Consider the following 13,598-nt stretch of genomic DNA (forward strand, 5'->3'; position numbering starts at 1 on the left):
TTTTCAGAAGAGTACCAAATGCATATTTTAGATTCAGATAACAGAGAATGAGGTTGGAGTAAGTGTGTGTGTTCAGTTATTTTGATAATTTTTACGATGCTTAGGTGTTCCTTATGTGAAATTAATCAATTCTCTCAATTGCAGACATGTTGTATGATCTATTTGGTTGGTGTAGACTATATAATGTATGTATTTTTCAATCTGGATGTTACTGTGGTGGTTAGCCATTCCACCCGCCAACAGAAGGGTATTGGGTTTGAATCCTGAGTGATGAGCGTATCTGTGTGGACTTTACATTTCCCCATATTTCTGTGAGTATTGTCCGATGTGTCATGTAGAGAAGAGTACGTTAGTATATGTTTTGGTATGTATATTTATCATTGCGCTTTATTAGCTGTGAAATGCGCATCCACATTTATACTTAATTCAGGATGCCTTATTGTTCATATCGGAGAACAACAGAATGTGCGTGTAATTCATTATTGTCTATCATTAAATCTTCATGTCGTCAGTAGTGCCATTGTTGTGTTGTATGATCTTTAGGAGCACCATTAGCTTGGTTTCTGGTTTTTGCACTCACCGATATTTTATCGAATAGGACTTTAACTCATGCTGGTTGTCATTCTACATAATGAATGTAATGCTCAATGTGCACAGTGCCTTAGTGGTTAGCTGATACAGTTCTCATCAGTGGGGTCATGACTTCGATTCCTGACCTGTTTTGTGGAGTATGCCTATATTGCACATGCCACGTGAGACAATGTATCAAGTAAGCAAACTGCTTCATGTTAGTGTTTCTGTTTTCCTTTAGTCTGATTTTCTGCAGATTACGTTCCTCCCCTTTTATTACGTTCTGTTATTGCTTGGGAGGTACTGGCAGCTTTAACTGGAGAAAGTGCATGCAGCAGCATTCATGTATTGTGCAGAGGGAATGACTGAGTGAAGACTTAAATATATTCTGAGCCCAGATTTGGTATTGTCTGAGCACTGCTGTCAACACAGAGGTAAGGAAAGATCCATTCAAGCCATGCTTACATCATAGAACAAGTTGTTGTCGCTTTGTTGGTGTGCTGGTGGAAATTATTTTAGCTTGCTATATCAATTATACTTATAAGAATATGGCCACTGATTATCCAGAGAGCTGATGCAAGGTTTCTTTGCGCCCTAAGCAAAGCTTCATTCTACCGCCCCTCCTTCCCCCAATTCCCACTTCCTAGCCCCACACACACTTGGCAATTATAAAATAATGACTGGCTAGTAAGTCTGCAGTCCAGATACACTGATGTCCAGATGTACTGATGTCTGTCGTAGAATGCGGTCCAGGCTTCATTGCTGCTTTCAGGATTTCCAGAGGGGTGGCACCAATTGTTAGATTTCAGAACTAAGCAAAGAAAACTTGACATTACACACCTGTCACATACTGATATGTGCCCCACTGCCCACCACCTTTACTCACACACACCCCTTGCCCACCAGTTACTCTTAGTCATGCCACCCATACCCATCAGCTTCTGCCACACATGTCCCATCTATTCCACAAGGTTTTCTCACTTGCCCACTAGCATTTCTCCATATACACCCTAGCCAGCTTTTTTCACACATGCCCTCACTCCCCAAAAGCTTTTCTTTCAAATGGCCTCCCTGCCCACCAGCTTTTCTCAAACATGCCAAACAGCTTTTTTCTCACATGCCCTCTTGCCCACAAGATTTCAATAAATAACCAGCGTATTGCCATATCTCCCAACCCGTTTTCTCTAACCCCTCCCCTCCTATTTTCTCTAGTCCCCTCTCATCCTATTTTCTCCAGCCATCTCTCCCCCTATTGTCTCCAGCCCTTCCTCTCCCGCATTTTCTGTAGTCCTGCTCCTCCATTTTGTGCAGCCACCTCTCCACATTTTCTGTAGCCCTCCCCCCACATTTTATGCAGCCCCCTCTCAACATTTTCTGCTGCCCCACTCTAAACCTTCACTTTCTTTATCCCCCTCTCCCCATTTTCTTTAGCCCCCTCTGCCCCTCCATTTTCTCCAGCCACCTCTCCACATTTTCTGTAGCCCCCTCTCCCCTCCCAAACTTTCTGTAGTCCTCTCCCCATTTTCTGTAGAATCTTTTATAACTAGTGGCGACCAAAAGCTTTTCTTTGTGCAATTTTAACTAATTAGATGTTGAAAGAATAGCGCAGATTAGTTGATGTGGGCTATTGTACTTTTACACCCCCCCCCCAAACATGTCTCTTTACCATTTGACAACCATATTCCAAATTATAAGTCTATTGCATGACTCATTCTATAGTTTAAAGCAGAATGTGCAGTACATGGTGGTTGTTATTAAATTTGTTTTTACCTATATAAAATACTACAATATAAGTATACAAACATGCATGATAACTACACATATAACATACCAGCATTCCTATCATTATGTACAGAAATTCTTATAATGATTAGCTTAGCTGCAAGAAGAGACTTTGATTGAGTGAACATGCATGTTTGTATACTTATATTGTATACTACAATATGTTTGTATACTTATATTGTAGTATACAATATAAGTATACAATCATGCATGTTTGTATACTTATATTGTATACTACAATATAAGTATACAAACATGCATGATAACTACACATATGACATACCAGCATTCCTATCATTATGTACAGAAATACTTATAATGATTAGCTTAGCTGCAAGAAGAGACTTTGATTGAGTGATACGGGGTATGGATACTGGCAGCAGTATTACTATACTACTGAGTTAACAGATTGCTGAGCGGAACACAATTTAAGCAAGAAATACACATTCTTAACAATGATGTGACAATAGTTTTCCCTAGAAACCCAAGGTGTTATGCCCCACATATCCAAGCCTGTGGCCTTAGGCGTACACATCACATTTCAATAGAGTTTGCCCAAGGGAAACCTAGAAAGAGATACTCTTCACCACAGCTTGCCGCAGGAGGTGCATGTCTAGCACCGCCCAGCGAGAAGGGTGTCTAGAAGTGCCTCCGGATCATATTATGCCACATAGTCATGCCCTGAGTTCATATTATGCCACACAGTAGTGACCCCAATTAAATCCATAGATTGTAAGCTTACGAACAGGGTTACAGTATTGTTTTATTCCCAAGTAGTGTTTGTTCCCAATTGTAAAGCACTATGGAATTTGCTGGCGCTATATAAATAAATGTTGATAATGATGTTGATGATATTATGCCACACCATAGTGCCCCCAGTTCATATTATGCCACACAGTAGTCCCCTGAGTTCATATTATGCCCACCTGCACATATAGACATACACATTGGGCCTCATTCAAATTGGAAAATACACCAAAACAAAAGGGTAACTTTGCACCCTGGCAAAACCATGTTGTATTGGAGGGGGATGTAAATGTAATATGTGGGGACAGATTTATATTTGAGGTAGGGCATGTCCTAGATCCACTTTGTATTTCAGTGTACAAATAAGCATCATTAAACACATATATTAATAAAACATATGCTGTTGTAAATGAGAGATGAGCGACTCGGATTTTGTGAATCCGAGCCCACCCGAACCTTTCCGATCCGAGTCGGATCCGAGACAGATCCGGGTATTGGCGCCAAATGAAAACTTGAAACCGAGGCTCTGAGTCATAATCCTGCTGTCGGATCTCGCGATACTCAGATCCTATAAATTCCCCGCTAGTCGCCACCATCTTCACTCGGGCATTGATCAGGTTAGAGGGAGGGTGTGTTAGATGGTCCTCTGTCCTACTATATCTCGTGCTGTTCAGTTCTGTGCTGTGCTGTGCTGTGCTCTGTGTTCTGCTCTGTGTTCTGCTCAGTCCAGTGGTGCTGTGTCCTGTGCTCTGTCCTTCTGAGTTCAGTGGTGCTGCTGGGTCCTGTGCTGTGTCCTGTTCAGTCCAGTGGTGCTGTGTCCTGTGCTCTGTCCTTCTGAGTTCAGTGGTGCTGCTGGGTCCTGTGCTGTGTCCTGTTCAGTCCAGTAGTGCTGTGTCCTGTGCTCTGTCCTTCTGAGTTCAGTGGTGCTGCTGGGTCCTGTGCTGTGTCCTGTTCAGTCCAGTGGTGCTGTGTCCTGTGCTCTGTCCTTCTTAGTTCAGTGGTGCTGCTGGGTCCTGTGCTGTGTTCTGTTCAGTCCAGTGGTGCTGTGTCCTGTGCTCTGTGCTTCTAAGGGCATAGTTATTTCCCCATTATTCCCAAGTGTATTAAAAAATAAAAAAAAAATATAAAAAAAAATACAAAAAAATATTATTATTTTTTTTAATTACAACCAAATTTGCAAAACCAATCCTGCAGTATAAGCCCATTGGTACTGCAATATTACCAAGTTCACACATTCAGCAGTAAAAGTCCAGTGGCGCTGTGTGCTGTGCTCTGTCAATTTTGAGTTCAGTGGTGCTGCTAGGTCCTGTGCTGTGTCCTATTCAGTCCAGTGCACCAGTGGTCCTGTGTCCTGTGCTCTGTGCTTCTAAGGGCATAGTTATTTCCCCATTATTCCCAAGTGTTTAAAAAAATAAAAAAAAGTTATTAAAAAAAATACAAAAAACTAATTTTAAAAAAAATTAATTACAACAAAATTTGCACAACCATTCCTGCAGTATAAGCCAATTGGTACTGCAATATTACCAAGTTCACACATTCAGCAGTAAAAGTCCAGTGGTACTGCAATATTACAAAGTTCACACATTCTGCAGTATCAATCCAGTGGTGCTGTGTCCTGTGCTCTGTCCTGCCGAGTTCAGTGGTGCTGCTGGGTCCTGTTCTGTGTCCTGTGCTCTGTGCTGCTAAGGGCATAGTTATTTACCCATTATTCCCAAGTTGTTAAAAAATTAAAAAAAAAGTTATAAAAACACACTAAAAAAAAAATTTAAAAAAATAATTATAACTAAATTTGCAAAACCAATCCAGCAGTATAAGTCCATTGGTACTGTCTGCAATATTACCAAGTTCACACATTCTGCAGTATCTTGTGCTACATATAATGGAGACCAAAAATTTGGAGGATAAAGTAGGGAAAGATCCAGACCCACTTCCTCCTAATGCTGAAGCTGCTGCCACTAGTCATGACATAGACGATGAAATGCCATCCACGTCATCTTCCAATGCCCAATCTCCTAGTACAGGGCATGTAAAATCCAAAAAGCCCAAGTTAAGTAAAAGTAGCAAAAAGAGAAACTTAAAATCATCTGCGGAGAAACGTAAAGTTGCCAATATGCCATTTACGACACGGAGTGACAAGGAACGGCTTAGGCCCTGGCCTGTGTTCATGACTAGTGGTTCAGCTTCACCCAAGGATCTTAGCCCTCCTCCTCCTCCCCCCCCTACAAAAAATTGAAGAGAGTTATGCTGTCAGCAACAAAACAGCAAACAACTCTGCCTTCTAAAAGAAATTATCACAAATCCCCAAGGCGAGTCCAAGGGTGTTGGTGGTTGTAAAGCCTGACCTTCCCATCACTGTACGGGAAGAGGTGGCTCCTTCCACCATTTGCAGCACGCCCTCTGCATATGCTGGAAGGATCACCCACAGTCCAGTTACAGATTTGGCTAATGAAGGTGTGAATGTTGTACACCGGGAGGAGGATATTGAAGTAGCTGGCGGTGAGGAGGATGTTGATGATTATGATGCAGACAGATACCAAATTGCCTTTCTCAATTTCTATTTATATTCTAGATTATGTAACGGCTGAATAGTTTTCTATTTTACTCCTAGTGGAGAGGGGATCTGATGCAGACAGATACCAAACTGCCTTTGTCCATTTCTTTGTATATTTGAATTTCTAGTTCTACAGTCTATGCAGGCTGCTTTTTTTATATTCAACTACAATTGTAGGGCGGGGGGGGGGCATAGATACTAGCCACCAAAAAAACGTGGTCTATTTAATTTAACTTTCTAGCTCCACAGTCTGTGCAGCCTGCTTTTTTTTTTTTCCAAAGTATTTACAAGCCTTGCAATCTAAATTAACAAGAGGTAGTGACGTGCTAGAACTCCACCCTCTATATGCTGCAGAGGATGGAGGAGCATCAAAAGGCCATTCAAGCCTACACAGCCACCTACGACATAGAAAACCCTCATTTTCTTCCACATCTATGGCTGCGAGGAAAAAGCTCAGTTTTCCTAAAAGAGGCGCTGGTGGGGATGCTGATAACATCTGGTCTGGACTGAAGGACCTGGCAACCATTGCAGACATGTCTACTGTCGCTGCATTGGATGCTGTCACAATTGAAAAATTGGTGGAGGATTACTTTGCCGACACCATTCAAGTAGACATGTCAGACAGTCCATATTGTTACTGGCAGGAAAAAAAGGCAGTTTGGAAGCCCCTGTACAAACTGGCTCTATTTTACCTGAGTTGTCCCCCCTCCAGTGTGTACTCGGAAAGAGTTTTCAGTGCAGCGGGGAACCTGGTCAGTGAGCGGCGAAGGAGGTTGCTTCCTCACAACGTTGAAAAAATGATGTTTATAAAAATGAATAATCAATTCCTCAATGAAGTACAGCACTGCCCTCCAGATAGTACAGAGGGACCTGTGGTTGTGGAGTCCAGCGGGGACGAATTGATGATGTGTGAGGAGGAGGAAGTACACACTGTAGGGGGAGAGGAATCAGAGGTTGAGGATGAGGACGACATCTTTCCTAAGTAGAGCCTGTTTAGCTTGTACAGGGAGGGATGAATTGTTTTTTTGGTGTGGGGGCCCAAACAAACCAATCATTTCAGCCACAGTTGTTTGGTAGACCCTGTCGCTGAAATGATTGGTTTGTTAAAGTGGGCATGTCCTATTTCAACAACATAAGGGTGGGTCGGAGGGCCCAAGGACAATTCCATCCTGCAACTATTTTTTTGGCATTATGTGACCATTCAACAGTCGTTTGCCATGTTCAAAAAGTAAAAGAAAATGCCAACAAATTCAATAAATTAAATCAAAAGTTAAATGCCCTGTCATTATTTAAAACAAGAGGTTTTGACGTGCTAGAATTAGTGTAGTGTTAAGATGTTATAAACACTAGACTTGGAACTTGGAGGAGGTATTGTGGCCCCGGTATCAAATAGGGTACCGGGGCCACCGCACTACGCAGTCCAGATACTTGTTTGGTGGAATTCTGACCAGTTGAGGGTGTATTTATTTTATTGTGGCCCCGGTATCAAATTGGGTACCGGGGCCACCCCACTACGCAGTCCAGATACTTGTTTGGTGGAATTCTGACCAGTTGAGGGTGTATGTATTTTATTGTGGCCCCGGTATCAAATTGGGTACCGGGGCCACCCCACTACACAGTCCAGATACTTGTTTGGTGGAATTCTGACCAGTTGAGGGTGTATTTATTTTATTGTGGCCCCGGTATCAAATTGGGTACCGGGGCCACCCCTCTACGCAGTCCAGATACATTTATTGGTGCGAATCATACAAGTTCAGGGTTTTTAATTTATATTGTGGTGACCACTCCTCTACGCAGTCCAGGTACATTATTCGGTGCGATTCAGACCAGTTGATGGTTTTCTTATTATATTGTGGTGACCACTCCTCTACGCAGTCCAGGTACATTATTCGGTGCGAATCATACAAGTTCAGGGTTTTTAATTTATATTGTGGTGACCACTCCTCTACGCAGTCCAGATACATTTATTGGTGCGAATCATACAAGTTCAGGGTTTTTAATTTATATTGTGGTGACCACTCCTCTACGCAGTCCAGGTACATTATTCGGTGCGAATCATACAAGTTCAGGGTTTTTAATTTATATTGTGGTGACCACTCCTCTACGCAGTCCAGGTACATTATTCGGTGCGAATCATACAAGTTCAGGGTTTTTAATTTATATTGTGGTGACCACTCCTCTACGCAGTCCAGGTACATTATTCAGTGCGAATCATACAACTTCAGGGTTTTTAAATTATATTGTGGTGACCACTTCTCTACGCAGTCCAGGTACATTTTTTGGGTGCGATTCATACAAGTTCAGGGTTTTTAAATTATATTGTGGTGACCACTCCTCTACGCAGTCCAGGTACATTTTTTGGTGCGATTCATACAACTTTAGGGTTTTTAAATTATATTGTGGTGACCACTCCTCTACGCGGTCCAGGTACATTTTTTGGTGCGATTCATACAACTTCAGGGTTTTTAATTTATATTGTGGTGACCACTCCTCTACGCAGTCCAGGTACATTTTTTGGTGCGATTAAGACCAGTTGATGGTTTTCTTATTATATTGTGGGGACCACTCCACTACGCAGTCCAGAAAGATACCTCGTTGCAACGTTTTGGACTAATAACTATATTGTGAGGTGTTCAGAATGCACTGTAAATTAGTGTAAATGATTGTTATTGAATGTTATTGAGGTTAATAATAGCGTAGGAGTTAAAATAAGCCTAAAAACTTGATTTTTGAACTTTTTATGCTTTTTTTAAAAAAAAATCTGCATCCAAAACCTTAAATCCGAACCAAAACCTTTCGGCAGGTGTTTTGCGAAACAAATCCGAACCCAAAACATCGCGAAAATCCGAATCCAAAACACAAAACACGATACACCAAAAGTCGCCGGTGCACATCCCTATTGTAAATGGACCGTGCCTGTGCGCAACCTTTAATTTGTCTGTGCATTAGGCATTAAGGAGTGCCTGGGCACATTCCGCACACCGTGTGTGCACACCTATGCCTGTGACTCGCTAGCTACTGTGTTCTCACTCTCACACCACACATGCTCTACTGGTAACTCACGTCCTCAAAATAAAGTGACAAACATTCATAAACTAACACAGATAGTACATAATTACAATTGCAATAGAGAGTTCAAATAAGGTGGTACCAATGATGCATTGATGACTGTGACCCAGTATTTAATTGAGCAGTAAAGCAGTACATGTACACAGAAAAATAATGTTCCTGGTGTTAAGTCTTTACTACCCTCTAGGTAAAAAGTGTGATTCAGACTGTGCAGGAACTGTGCCAGACAGGGAAATGGACCTTAATCAAGTGGAGTAGTTCCTGGCTACTGGTCCACTAGCAGTGTTTTGCTAAATGCAAACCCCTGGTTAGGAGAGACATGGCAGTCTCTCTCAGCAGCCCAATGTTTAGTAATAGTAGTACAAAGAGTTACTCCCACCTACTCCCACGGGGTGCTGCAGCTTGATCTAATTTAACTTGGCTGGAACATTTTCAGTTCTGTCAGGAAAATACAATCAGCAGATGAAAATTCTCAGCCTGTGCGTGTCATCATCTGATGATCATACTAACAATCTCCCATGTAGTACAGCTGCTCTAGCTGAGTAAACAATGGCTATTTTTTTGTTTCGTTTTGGCCACCCAAAAAGCATGTGGGTCGAGTAACAGGATCAGCCCATGTATGGCCAGAATTAGCCTCGGAAACAAACATTAGTAAATGGTCCATGTTACTAAAGTAATCCCTCAAAAGTTTACATTAACCTGAAATTACGGGGAGAAATGCCAATGATCAATTCTTTTTTGGGTGCTCAGATCAAGACTTTTACCTCAAAGACAAGCACTATTAAATATCCCATGGTGTATTAGCAACACCCCACAGGCTCACAATAAAAAGTAATACCATTTAGGTATAGCAATATAACTTTCTGCCAGCCCATAGTACACTGTGTATTGTTTTTTTTAGAGTTATGTGCTTGCTGAAATCCCAGCATGAGTTGGAAGTAAATACTGATAATTAATCAATAATTAACAAAACAAATAAAGGTAAACACTAAGAGAGAATGACTGAAGTAGACATAGCAGTCAGTGCCTCTCGCTAGGTAGCGTTAACCATCCAACTGTTTTCCAATTTGGGAGTGGCCTTCACTACTTTTATTCTTTCCATATTGCTATTTTATATAATGAATTAAAAAAATATATGGTCATCGGTAATGATGCTTACATTTTTTTTAAAGTGGTTCTCGTATTGGTTAGTTGTCACAATGAAGTTTTAACATTCAGAATAAATGGCCTCAATTAGAGTTAGGCATACGTCCATTTTGGTGGCATGAATATACTCCTGCCCATCCTGCTTATGTACTACAAAATTAATTCATGTCTAGATTTGTATGTGATGTAAATGTGCGTCCCCTTATGAATGGAGAGGCAGAACTGAGGCGATCATAAGTTCATTGCTGTAAAGTCGTATAGATATAATCAAAGCACGCCCCTTAGAGATGCAACATTAATAGACATAATTAGTAGAGATGCTCAGGCTCGGTTCCTCGAGAACTGAACACTCCCGAACTTAGGGGATCCGAGTACCGAGCTGAGCCGGCTCTGTACTTTCGCACTTTTTAGGTATCAAAAACGAGGCAAAACGTCATTGTTATGTCGTCGGACCTCGGGAGTTTCGAAATCTATAAATACCACCCTCCACGGCGATCTAGCTCCATTTGAAAGAGACACAGAAAGGGTAGCGCACTGTGTAGAGCAGTTGGTCAGCCAAATAGATAGAATTGAAAGAGGAGGGGGTAGCAGTGTTCAACAAAGTCTACAGTGACATTCAGGAGAGCTCCATTGCTAATTCTCATTGCAGAAAAATACAAATACTAGTGCTGACAGAGTTGGTGTAATTCTGCAGTCAAAGGAATGTCATGGCTTATCCCTCTTGGACTCTCCTAAAGATATGTGATTTCTGATAACCCCACCAATATGTTAGAACATAACAGCGGGGAGCATTCCATCACATTTCCTGTTTTGCCACACAACCAACTTGGTAGTAACGAGCTTTTTGAAAAATGACAGTGATATGCAGGAGATGCTGTCTGTGTCCAGAAATATTTCGGATAATTTTCGGCATTCTGCAACAGCATGTAGGAGATTGCAGCAGCTGCAAGATGAATAGAATTTGAGGGGGAATGTACTTTACTCCAGCGTAGTGGAGAATACTTTATGTGTTGTGCAAGGTGCTGAAACCATTCAAAGCTGTCAACTGTGAAGTGAGTTCAAACAACGTTAGCTTTCGTCAAGTGATTCCTCTAATTAGGCTTTTGGAAAAGCAGCTTGAGAAATTGAAGGAGGAGATGAAACACAGCAGTTACACTAACTATGTCAGACTTGTAGATCATGTACTTTATTCGCTTCGCCAGGAGTTGTCAACATCTTGAAATGGGATCACTACATTTTGGCAACTGTACTTGATCCTAGGTTTAAGAGCTATGTTTTCTCTTTCTTTCCAACTGACCCAGATCTCAACAGATGCAATGAGCTCCTGGTCAGCAAGCTGGCAGCTCAAGTGGTACATGACACAACAACGTCTCCTCTTTCAGTTTCTCTGGCAACTACTGCTATAAATAATGCATAGCTTTCTCAAGACACGCAGTGGTGATGCAGATAAGTCAACATAACATTTTGACATTTGGTCTGGTCTAAAAGAATTGGCCAAAAATCGTGACAGCTCTGCTGTAAAATGAACCACAAATTCCACGAGGAAGGCAATTACCGGCAATTACATCAAAGTACAGAGACTTCTGTAATGGTGGATTCCAGCAGGATGAATTAGTATTGTGTGAGGATGATGACAGTGTAGATTGCAGGTGCTGAGATCTAGCTGAGAGAAGGGAGCTAGCTGATGCTTGTATGCTTGTTAATATTTTGGGTAGAATGGCATGTTGGCAGTTTTATGCTTTTCTACAGTAAACTTTCCCTTTATTAGAGAGGTGTTTTTTTTCTTTACGTATGTAAAAGCTTGTTTTCTGGATTTCAGTTTCCCTGACCTAAACCCACTATGCCCTTGAGTATAGGCTTTAGAAGACGACGTAGAATGACTAGTATTATCAAGACTGGTGCCAGCAGCTGGTTGCCATATCAACTGCGCTGAGCTATGGCACTGGAGACTGACAAGAACACTGCCACCCCTCCTGTTTCTATGTAAGCTATGGCCCTGAGGACACTGTAGACTGATAAAAACAGTGCAATCCCTGTTGTTTGTGCTTGAGCAGTGAAGCTGGCCAACTGTACTGGGTTCTGCCCTTCTGTGTCTGTCTGTGAATAGTGCTGGATCTCCGTGGAGGACAGTACTTATAGAATCCAAAGTTCGCAAGAAACGATGAGACAACAATGACGTTTTACCTCATTTTCAGTTCTGGGGACACATAAAAGTATTGAGCCAGTTCGGCTCGGTACTCGGATCTGCAATGTTCGGGGGGGCTAATTTTTCCGAAAACCGAGCCCGAAAATCTCTACTCTCTAATCTCCAGTGACATAGCTGAGTGCCATTGCTCACACAGAAACAGGGGTAGCAGTGTTCCTTTCATTCTCCAGTGACATAGCTGAGTGCCATTGTTCACACAGAAACAGGGGTAGCAGTGTTCCTTTCATTCTCCAGTGACATTGTTGAGTGCCATTGCTCACACAGAAACAGGGGTAGCAGTGTTCTTGTCACTCTCCAGTCTCCAGTGCCATTGCTCATTGGCATCAATATGGATTATGACCAGTCGACAGAAGAGCAGGAGTTCCAAGCCACTGCTGGCACCAGTCATGATAATAGTAATAGTCTACGGCATCTACTAAAGCCTATGCTCAAGTGCATAGTGGGTTTAAGTCAGGGAAACTGAAATCCAAAAAACAAGCTTTTACATTGGTAATGAAAAAAACAACTGTAATAAAGGGAAAGTTAACTGTAGAAAAACATAAATATGCCAACATGCCATTCTACACTCGCAGTGGCAAGGAAAAGAATCAAACTTTCGCCTTTATAAAGGAATGCTACTTATGCAGCTGTCAGTGAGGCATCTGATAAACTGTAAGGCATTAGAAGAAACGGTATGTTTGGAAATTACACAAATCCCTGAGGAGAGATTATCCACAAGGCTATGTCTGTGCCTGCCCTTTCTGATACTGTACTCATAAAGAAGCCTCCTTTCATCATTTCTGCAAATGTGTGGATGAGCAGCCCAAGTTTAGCTGGTGATATAGAAATTGAGGATGCCACTTTGGAATTGCAACAGGATGATGGGGATATTTGTGTAGCTGATGAGGGCACTAATGAGGATGTTGATGATGATGATGATGATGTTGTTTGTGTAAGTCCTGCACCAGTGGAAGCAGTTCTTGCAGTGATAAGAAAAAGGCCATTGTCATGCTTGGGCATAAGACCTAAAAATCCAACTCTTATGTATGGAATTATTTTTACCCAAATTCTGACAACAGTTTGTAGCTATTTGTAGCATTTGTAAAGCCATGGTCAGTAGAGGTAGGGACATTAACCATCTAGGAACCTCATCCTTGTTACGCCATTTGAAAATAGTTCATGGCACGCTTTTGAAAAAATCAGAAACTTATGCTAAACAAATAACAACAAGCAGTCCAGCATCAGCTAGGTCCCTTCTTTCAGCTAGATCTCGACACCTGCAATCTATACTGACAACAACTTCCTCATTAATATCCTCACTAGTGATCTAAGTTAGCCCTGCATCCAAGCTGCTAAGGCTAGGTGACTCCTCCCCTATCCAGAATTCCTCTGAAGAATTTTTAGGCATTAGGCCCGCTACTGTTGCTGCTGCTGCTGTTGCTGGGAGTGGATCTTCATCCCATAATCGGACCAAGAGGAACACTACTAGTAGTTTGCAACAATTGACTGTTAAACAATTTTTTGCAAGAGGAAGCAAGTGTGACAGCT

The 13,598-nt window shown here is 41.8% G+C and overlaps 1 protein-coding gene across 1 annotated transcript in view; it reads left to right on the top strand.

The window, feature by feature from the left end:
• Positions 1-875: 875 nt before the first annotated feature.
• LOC142141212 (retinol dehydrogenase 16-like) overlaps positions 876-13,598 on the top strand; it is a 32,402-nt gene continuing 19,679 nt past the window's right edge. The window contains exon 1 of the mRNA XM_075199434.1: positions 876-1,004. The gene's annotated coding sequence lies outside the window, so the exon portion shown is untranslated. The remainder of the gene's footprint in view (positions 1,005-13,598) is intronic.

This window comes from Mixophyes fleayi, chromosome 2, assembly GCF_038048845.1.
Source record: "Mixophyes fleayi isolate aMixFle1 chromosome 2, aMixFle1.hap1, whole genome shotgun sequence".
NCBI lineage: Eukaryota > Metazoa > Chordata > Amphibia > Anura > Limnodynastidae > Mixophyes > Mixophyes fleayi.